This window comes from Octodon degus, unplaced genomic scaffold (assembly GCF_000260255.1).
Source record: "Octodon degus isolate 3935 unplaced genomic scaffold, OctDeg1.0 scaffold00048, whole genome shotgun sequence".
NCBI classification, from domain to species: Eukaryota; Metazoa; Chordata; class Mammalia; order Rodentia; family Octodontidae; genus Octodon; species Octodon degus.
Window position 1 is genome coordinate 4,197,751 of NW_004524624.1, and position 10,812 is coordinate 4,208,562.

Sequence of the window (10,812 nt, forward strand, 5' to 3'; positions counted from 1 at the left end):
GGGAGACCCACAGTGCAGGCCCAGCATGTAAGTGAGACCGCCCAGGCTGCTGGATCCCGAATAGACCCAGAGCCCAGGCCTGGCGTATGAGTTAGACCACCTGGGGCCGCCGAATCCTGAATAGACCCAGAGCGCAGGTCCAGTGTGTGAATGAGACACCTGGGGCCCACTGGATCCTCATTTGACCCAGAGTGCAGACCCAGCGTGGAACCCTGCAGCAGAATTCCCTGCAAAGAGGCTACAGGCAAGACCCACCCAGCTGATTCAGGAGCAGAACATCTTGCCAGAGTCACATAAAGGGTTCAACTCCAAGAGCTGCAGCAGGAAGAAGTAGAGAACAGCAGCCAGACCCCAGCCAGATCCAAGCACCCACCTGCAGTAATCAGAACTTCATAGATCTGGGACTGGTGCTAAGATAATAACTCTACCTAAGCTCTACACCAAAGGTCAGAAGACAGTGGTATACAAAATGACAAAGAGAAGGAACAATATGCAATCTCAGGCTCCGAGTCCACCCAGCACAAATGCAGAAGATACTAGCACTGAGGAAACTGGAAATCACACACCAGATATCTCTGAAATAATAGCATTGGAAGTAAAGAAACAACTGTAGAAAGGTATAGAAGAAATCAGATCAGAAATAATTTCTGAACTAAAAAGTGTATTGATAACTATAATCAAAGAAGTACTAAGTGCTTCTAAAGAATACACTGATAAAAAAAAATAGAGCAGAACATAAAAATGATGGAACCCCTGAATAAGCAATATAGGAAAGAACTAGAATGTATGAAACAAATTCAAAGTGATATACAGGAAATTAAAAACTCAATCACAAGCTAGCAAAACCATTTGAGGGAAAGTGAAAATAGACTCTCAGACCTGAAAGACACCATTGCACCTAGTGAAAAAGTAAGAAAAGATCTCTTAAAAAACAACTAGAATGCAGGAAAAAATAATTCAATACCTGCAAGACGATGCAAACATGAACAATGTGAGACTAATAGGCACCAATGAAAAGGAAGGAGTCAATACAAATGATATAAAAAGAATATGGATGGGAATAATAGCAGAAAACTTCCCAAATATGGGGCAACAATCTGACATTCAGTAACCAAAGCATATAGAATTCCAAATAACATCAACCCAATTAAAACCACACCTAGACACATAATAATCAAGATCCCAGAAATTCAACACAGGAGCAGTATACTAAAAGTCGCTAAAGAAAAGAAACAGATCACATTTAAAGGAAAACCCATCAGAATAACGGCAGATTTCTCTTCACAAAACATCAATTCAAGAAGAGCATGGAGCAAAGTACTTCAAGTCTTGCAAGAAAACAAATTCCAACCCAGACTGATATATGCTGCAAAACTCTTTCTCAAGTATAATAGAGAAGTGAAATACTTCCATGACAAAGAACAACTAAAAGATTTCATGATGACAAAGCCAAGCCTACACAGACTACTAAATGATGTTCTAGAGAGGAAGCAAATTGATCACAGCCCCATGAATGAGAATAGAAAGAACCCACCAAATAGGGCAAACAATTAAACACAGGAGAATAAGAGGTATACAATAGTGGTCTTTCAGTTATTCTTTTGTGTTCAGCAGCAAAATATTTCCATCAGCACACTATACAAATGGACTTCTCTTCCACCCTATGGGTCATGATTCCATTTGAGTCTACAGGGTAGATTTCAAAGAAATAGCTGTAGCTCAGTCCCACAAGTGATGCCCGGCCACCAGTAACTGCCATGGTCATTATGCATGTCCACAACACACTAGAACTTTGTGCGATATCCTATCCTCAAACTGTTAGAAGTGCTGGGCATTTATTTGCCATTCCAGTATTTATCTTATGTTTCACTCTTAATACTTCTTTGCTATCATGAAAACTTTTTCTTAGTTCAATTGTTTTGAAATTTAATTCAGTTGTTTTTGAAACATGTAATTTTTAATTAATTAGTATTTAATTTTCTGAATATTACTTAATCTAATTTTTGTTCTAAGATTTATGCTATATCTTTGACTTACAATTTATTTAAAAGACATCATATGATATCCTCTCCTAGTATTAGAAACTTTAAAAAATATATTTCCATTTTATGTTGATTTTATGTTACTTCTTCCCTGTCTTTTATACACACATATACACACACATATATATGAAAAAAATACGTGTAAAACCCAACATAAGATTGGTACTGTTTCATAGAAATTTTCAATGACCTTTAAATAAAGGTTCATCTAATATATTTTACATAGTCCTGCATAACTATCATATTGAGAGCTTTTTATTGTTCATCCAGGAGCATACTGCAACTTCTCTTGCCTTGTGAATTATGCTCTTTGTTATTTCCTATATGCTACTTCTGGAGGTATCAAAATATTTCAAGTTTATATAACTAGAAAATCTTACTGTTAGTTTTCAAAGGTATGTTTGCTAAGTATAAAATTCAAAGAGGACAGATTTTTTTCTTTCAGTCTTTTAATTAGTCTAGTTTATTTATGTATGTATGTATGTATGTATGTATGTATTTATTTATTTATTCATTTATTTTGGTAGAAGAGGGGATTGAACTCAGGCCCTTGCACTTGCCAGGGAAGTGCTTATTCCACTGAGCATCTCCCCAGTCCCTAATTAGTCTAGTTTCTTACACACTTGGTCCTTTTTTTTCTTTCTAATATGGAACAAGATGCTATTTAACTTTGTTCTTCCATAGCTAATATTTTTATGTATATGCTCTAATGATTTTTTTCTTTACAAGAAATTTTGGACAATTTCATTTTTGTGTATCTTGGTATGATTTTACTTAAATGTCTTTGCAAAAGGTTCATTTTTCTTGGAAATGTGGTATTATAAGTTGAACTAAATTCAGAAATTTTAAGTCTTTAAATATTTATTGCCTACTCCTTTCTACTGTGAGAATTCTCATTATATGAATATAAGTTTCTCGGTTTTGACACAGTGAACTATTATGAATGATCTGTAAATTCTTTCTTCATTTTTATTTTGGACAATTTTTATTGTTATATTCATTTATGTTTGTAAATAATTTATTTTCAGTTTGCAATCTATAAAAAAATTAAATAAATAAGAGCAAATTGGTCAATCTGTGACTCATCCACATGGCTGACACTGACAAAGGATCTGCAAACTGAGGTACAGGGTAATAAGATAAATTCTGAGGGTACTTGACTGACCTTATCAGATACAAAAGATACATTTCTTGTTATGTAGGTCTTGCTTTATCTTGGTCTTAACAATCCAGCAGAAAAGTATAAAAACAAGTTATAAAAAGTAAAGCCATATTAATATGCTGAGCTGTCAAAGGCTCAAGTCAACAATTTCTGACATTGCCAGTCCTACGGATAACCCACTACTATTATGGACTACTGGACTATATTGGATTGTTTTGCTGAATTCATGCACCTACAATATTTAAAGGTCAATGGAATACCCATCTCTGACAAAACTAAACAAAAAAAGGGGATACAAATGAAGGCCCATTTGGTATCTGTATATACAAAATAGTTAGGATAGATATACAGCTACTTTCTCTTAATTCAATGAGAAGAAAGATTTGTACTAATAGTATTTGGATAGACTATCATGTCTGCATCTTGTACAATGAATAACCACTAAAAGATAAACAATATGCAATGTATTAATTATTGAAACTGTCCTATTAATTGGTTTTGAAACTGTCTCATTGCTGTTTCTCAATGAAATTAATAAAAAAAAAATCTGAGTTTCATCTTAAGTGTTTCAAGCTAGTATCACACTCCATATTTTACAGATTTTGAACTGAGCCTGGCTTGCCTAAGGTCACATGGAATATCAGAGGCAGGGGCCATGTGTACCAACTCCCAGCCCGGTGTTCTAGGACTTCCACTCACCACCCACATGGAGCTGCACCCCAGCACCCTATAAAGCCACAGAGCCACAGCTGTTCCCCAGCTATCTGTGGGAGGTACCAGTTTATCCACTCTGCAACTCACTCCTTTCCAGCCTTGGCCCACTGCCTTCAAGTAACAGTTTATTTCCTTTACTACAGAGTCACTGGGATCCTCTATGATTGTACTTGAATATACTTATCAAATAACATGGCAATCAAATCATTCTCCAACCCCACCCAGAGCACTGTAAAAACTCCTCCCAGTCAGGTAGAGGACTGTGAGAAGGCCACACAGCACAGGCAGGGCTGACAGACAAGATGAACAAACTGCAGCCCACAGGCCAGGCTCCTGTCAGTGTTATTCACCCATCTACCCACAGCAGCCAACATCTCAGTCTATGCTATGGTGCAGTTAATAAGCCCAAGCTATGAGTGAAAAAACCATAGGTTCTAAGCACTGACACCAGAATGTTTGAGGCTGACCACAGGGGATAGGACCGGAGGGACTCGACAGAGAAGGGGCTGGTTCTCAGAGGAAGATTTGAGCCAAGACTAGAGGGGTAGCACAGGGCAGGTGATAAGATTCACACATATGTGGAAGGCACAAAGCCCCAACAGGGCCAGAATTTCCATGCCTAGTAGTCCAGCATTCGAAGGCATCAGGCAAAACCTTGTCTACTATCACTTCCTTCCTACTGATGTATCAATGGCTTACCAAGAATGGAGGAGATGGCTACAGAGAGTGAGTGGACATGGGAATGTCTGTCTGCCAACACCACCCTCATGGGGCGGGGATAATGAAAAGAACCCACATGGACATCTCCTACTGTCCTAGATGCTGGGTTTCTAGGGAATGTAGGAGGAGTTTGTCAGTGCCTGCCCTAGTAGCAGGGCTCCTCAACACAACAGGATTTTCCTGGAAATAATCCTCTCATGCCAAGCCTCCCAGCACTCCTGAGTGCCTAAGCTTCTCATCTGGCTGAGGAAAGCAAGGCCCAGAGAGGGCAAAGACCTTCTGGGTCACATAACACAGTGAAAATCAAGATTTCCCCCTAGTTCTGGCGCTTTCTACTTCCTGCAGGACCTCTCTCAAGGCTGCTCTGCCTGTTATGTAATAAGGACAAGGGACTCTCCAGGGCTGTGACAGAGCCCTTCCTCTTTCCAGTCAAGGGTCCTCACTTGCTGAGACATAATTTCTCAAGGGCAGATGGTAGTGTCAAGCTTGAGGCCAGAGAAAGGATATGAAAATGGGTATGCAATTACATAATGATGTTTGATGCACACACAAAGAAAACAAATGTCCTTTCAAGCATGAGACCCACTGAGAAAAGTCAAGGCAAGATGACCCATGGCTTGATGGGTCTTTTAAGGCTTTGTTTGGGCAAAATGTTTGCTCTTATTTTAAAAACTTCTTTGTCACAGATAAAATTGTTCTCTAATTTGGTCATACATTTGGATTTCATTATTTTCAGAATGTATTCCAGACATCTAAAATTAAACAGATGTCATCAACCCCCGTTTAGACCTAAAAGACTTGTAACCAAACAGTGACTTCAACCCCAATACAATACTGACTTGGAACACTGTGTTTTAGTCATTAAAAGTTTTAAAACTCTGCTCCATTTTTCTCATTTCCTATAATGAGATCGCTCCCCCTTCTTGAAATACACCAATTCTTCAAGGGTCAGTGGAAAGTCAAACCAGAGAGTAAAGCAAATTTAAATACGAAGAGCAAAATAGGAAATCCTTATCCCTGAAATTCCACGAGACAGACAGCGAAGCTCAGCTTCAAGGCAGAGGAGGAAAGGAGTGAGGGAGCTGCTGCAAGAGCATGAGTGCAGGAAGGGGATTTGGCTTCTAAAGCCGGAATCGCTTTATCGTTCCTGTTCTGACAGGGATTAGACTAGTGCGAATCCTCCAAGCCTGCGAAGGGCGTCCTGGGGACACTTAAGAAGAAAAGACAATTCTTTTTTCTTCTCCGATCCTCATCTCTGCACTCACCCCCAAATGAATTTGTTAAACAGCTTAACCAGGTCAGAAGAAAGTGCCTGTCTTAGATGCCCAGAATTCACAAGCAGGGGTATTTGGCCACTTGGGAAGGGTCTGAGGAAGGAGCCTGGGTCTGAGTTCGCTCATATTTGAGATCTGATTTATTTAGCTACACAATCTCTTTGCTAATTTTCTTAAGCAAAAGGTAAAAAATAAAAGAGTGTAAGAGAGGTAGAGAGGTCCAAGAGGACCTTTGCCGATCTCACAGGACCTCCTGCTATCCCACAGAGAGGCAGATCCCCTTCACCAAGCCCAGCTCCCTCCTCTGCAGAGCGGGTGCAGGCCTGTGGCCCTCAGGAGCCCAAGCCCAGCAGCCACATTGCCACTCAGTTCCTCAGCTTAAGCCCTGCACAGCAAGCTGCATCTTCCCCGCCCTAGTCCCACTCCCTCATCACACTCTGTCATGGGTGTGAGGAAAGGGGAGCTCTGGCCAGCTCCCCAAAGCTTTCTGATATGCACAGAAGCAGCTCCTTCTCCCTCCTCTCTCCTACCAAAGAACTCTCTTTACCCAAGACCTCTGCATAGGAGCTAGAGGTCACCTGAAACAATGGGACCAGCTTGATTTCAAAGGATAAGCCAGGCCCAAGCCTCTTTTTCCCCTAGGGATGCAGCCATAGATCTGCTTCCATGTGGACAGGCAAGATTCTCCAGCCACTTCTGCCAAAGCATAAAGCCACCAGCCATCCCTGAGTTAGGCAGGAGACAAACAAAGGAAAGCACCCACTTTGGGCCTGAGTTGGATCTGGTCTATGGGACCCAAACTTAAGAATCCATCTAAACAACTTCTCCAAAGCAAGCTACAAGTTCAGAGGTGCCTCTCCTCCCCAATTCTGAGACTAGTCAAACTCTCTGGGACTCGATTCTATTTTCTCTACCTGTCAGAGTATTTGTGAGCATCATTCTCCATAACTTGCAAATAGCTTTTCCCCTATTCACCTCTGATCTCCTAGCACTGACCAGCTATCCGGTAGGCCCTACTGATTCTCAGGGTTCGTTAGTGGTGTCTGCTTTTGTTATGAGAAGTGAAAGTGTGACAGCAGCTACTTTTCCTATCTTCCAACCCTAAATCAACCCAACTTGTTTCACAAGTATGGAGCATGGTGCCCAAAGAAGTAAAGTGAGCTTACATATATTATGACAGGACACCAAGACTTTAAAAAGTCTCAATACTAGAAAACTAGCCACTGGACACCTCAGGGCTCCCTGGATTTGAGTCAGGTTCAAGGTTTTTTGTTTTTTCTTTTTCTTTTTTTTTTTTTTTTTTTTTTGTCTGATAATTATTTATTGAAAGAAGTGACCAAATGAATCCCAGGCCCAGCACATAGATCAGACTGCAACACCAGATCTTCCACATCTTTGGGTCCCCTTCACTTCTGCCCCAGGCCCTGGAGCACAGGGGCTTAGTAGAACTCTTCATTGTCAGAGTCTGAGTCAATGCCTTGGTTCTGAATTTGACTTTGCTTGCGGTACAGACAGGCCAGCTGGGCACTGGTAGTGGCGTCCTCTGGCTTCTTATCTTCACAGATGCGAATAAACTGAGGGAATCGAAGGGAGATCCTCTTCTCACTGTCCACCAGGCCCCGGGCCGCAGGATAGATGCGGGGGAGAGAGAGGTCAGCACACTTCACCTCCCACACAGCGCTGGGATCCAGCCAGTGGTCGGGCGCCACAGCGCCATCTGCCCACACATAGGGCCGTGGGGTGGGCAGCACCAGGGCCTGGAGACTCTGGTAATGCTCTTCCAGCTGTTCGTCGCTGAAGCCCGTGCCAAGCTTGCATATGGCCTGCAGCTCCGCACTCTCCACATCGTAGGCAGCCAGCAGGAAGCCCCCATAGCGGCCAGCCCGCTTTCCCAAGCCCAGGTAGGCGCCAATTGCCACAAGGTCCAGGGTGTCACCCACACCATCCAGGTAGTCCTTCTTCAGCTTGAGCCAGTTGTGCGACCTCTTGGCGATCTCATAGGTGGCATCGACATCCAAGGTCTTCACCATCAGCCCCTCACAGGAATCTTTCACCGACTGTTCCAAGAATTCAGCAATCTGCTCCGTGTCCTTGGTGTCCAGGGAAGTGGCGAAGACAAACTCACCCTCTGTCTCTACAAAGTTCTCCTGGAGCAGCTGCCGGCGTCGCGACAGGGGCTCACGGACCAGGGACTCTCCATTGAGGTAGATGAGGTCGAAGGCATACAAACACACCTGCACCCTGATCGCAGCCGTGTCTACCTCCTTCCATTTGCGAGTAGTTAGCACTTGGAATGGTTGGATCTGCTTCTTTTCTGGGTTCCAAGCCACAGCTTCAGTGTCCAGGATAAAGGATGTGACTGAGGGGAGTTTAATCTTGGGGATGCGGCTGATGATGTCGGGGTACTTTCCGGTGTTGTCTTCCTGATTCCTGCTGAAGATCTTCACCTCCCTGCCTTCTAGAACATGGATCTGTGCCCTCTGCCCATCATATTTGTACTCTCAGGGTGAAGGCTGCCTCATCAAAGCATTTCAGGACCTCACTGACGCCCTGAGTAGGATGAGCCAACATGGGTTTCAGAGGGACCCCTGGACTTAGCCTGCACTGCTCCAGGAGACGCTCCAGGCCATGCTCCAGCAGCACGGGGATGGTTCGGTCCCGGTCAGGCACCTCGCAGAACGTCTGCTTCAAGACCATGGCTTGCTCCTCCAGCCACGACTTTCTGGTCTCTGCAGTCTTTCCCTTCCCAGCACCCACCGCAGCTGGAGGGAATTCTTGGCCTGGGGGTGTGAGGCTCACAGCCTGGGAGAGGGCAGCCAGCACTGACTGTTCAGCCAACCCAAGGCACAGCCGTCCACTCAGGGCCCTGGTGATGAACCGGGCTTCTGAGTGGCAGCAGGCAATGAAGAGGCCTTTGATGATGTCCATCTTCTTGGTCATGGAAGCATTGCCAGTGAGCCAAGCAATGTCCTGGAACTTGGAGAAGACCCCAGCAGTGGTAAGAGGGGGTGGTGGGAGCATCAGTCTCTGGGTGCTGCGGCTGTTCCCTGCCACCAGCCCAACATCACCCTTCTCAGCAGCCTCAGCCCAGACAGATTCTAGCTGCCGGCCTGTGGCCTGGGCCACTGCCTTGAGAAGGACACCATCACCAACACCCAGTTCCAGGCCCTGCTGAGGAGGCCAAGGCGGTTAAGGGTGAGCTAGAGGACAGGGAGCAGGTCTGGAGGGGACAGGGCCACCACAGAGTGCAGCAAGTTGCTCAGCGTCTCCACCATCCGAAGCCGAGCAGAAACTTCCTCATTCTTCTCAAACGTCCGGGCCACAGCCAGGTAAGGGACCTTCTGGCCCTGCCTCCAGCAGGCGTCCTCAATGGGATGGTAATTGTTCTTGGCAGGGTTGAAGTTCACTGGGTCCAAGGGTCCCTTGGCCTCCTTTCCTGGAGTACCTGACGGCTCTTCTTTCACTTCAGTTTTGACAGGTGGCTTCCGGGGTGTGAAGAAACTGTTGAGGGTCCTGGGGCCTCTGGGGGCAGGAGTGCTCTGGTTCTTTTCCTGTGGCTCCTGCTTTGGGGCTACCTCAGGTGTGGAAACACTTTTTATCTTTGCTGGAGTCTTTGCTGAGTTCTCTGCTTTGGGGGACTCTGGGAGCTCAGCAGGCGTCAGGGGCTGGACCCCCTCCTCTTCTTCCTTCACTTTTGCCTCTCCAGTCTCAGCGGGGATTTCTTTTGGCATCTCTGCTTCTTTCTCCATCTTCCTCTTCTTGGCTTCTCTGCCCTTGTCCTCACTCTGATCTTCCAGGACGTCCTGAATGACCCGTTTGGGGATCTGTTTCCGAGCTGTGAGACACTTTGGTATTCCTGACGGGGAGATGTCCATGGGGGTGGTGCCTGAGAAGGAAGGGCTGTTCTTGGGGCACACAGCAGAGCTGGAAGAGGGCCCCTGTGGGGAGTCTGGCCCTGGCTCCTGGTCTTTGGTGGGGCTGAGGGCTTCATCATCCTCCTCCCCTTCACTGCTCAAGACCCTGGCTGCCTTCCGCCCTGGCCTCTTCACTGGAGAGTCGCTCTCAGGCAACACCCCATTCCACTCCTTTAGTGCCACCTTTGGAGGGGGCTCCGTCTCTCTGCTGCTGCTGTTGGTTTCCTTCTCAGGCTTCTTTGCTTTCCCCTCTTGTGTAGGGCAGAAAAATGACATGATACTCCGTTGCATGATGGTGCTAGAATTCTCTCTTGTGAGTCTATTTTTATCTTGTCAGCTGTTCCTGGAACCGAATGTATTGTCCAATATACACTTTTTATTCTCCAAAAAAACTCAGGTAGCAAAAACATCTATGCTTAAAAATTCTGGGATGATATTCAGTCAAGACCTTTCAAAACGTGGACACCACTTGCACTCGGCTGTCCCGAACAACATACTCACCTAGCGCAACACACCAGGCAGCCCTAGATTCGCGTCAAAGATTTCGCGCACAGACTTTGGTGGGCAGAGGTAGGGCCAGGTTCAAGTTTTCAAAACACCCCAGTTGAAAGAATTAACAACTGGGACCTGCTCTTACTGAGAAGCTTTTTCATGTCAAAAGAAATTACCAACAAAGTGAAAAAGCAACCTACAAATTTGGAAAAAATCATGACAAAAAATTACTCAAACAAAGATCTGCTCTCTAGAACTTATAAAGACCTAAAAAACACCAGGGCCCCAAAATTTAAAGACCCAATCCAGAAATGGGCATCCTAGATGAACACATGCTTCTCATGATAAAATTAAAGAAGCAAATAAATATATGAAAAAACGCTCCACATCACTAGCCATCTGCGAAATGCAAATTAAAACAACATTGAGATATCATCTCACCCCAGATAGAATGGCTATCATAAAGAAATCACCCAACAACAAATGTTGGAGAG

The 10,812-nt window shown here is 44.6% G+C and overlaps 1 pseudogene; it reads right to left on the reverse strand.

The window, feature by feature from the left end:
* Positions 1-7,244: 7,244 nt before the first annotated feature.
* Positions 7,245-10,812, reverse strand: part of LOC101583649 — a 22,507-nt pseudogene continuing 18,939 nt past the window's right edge.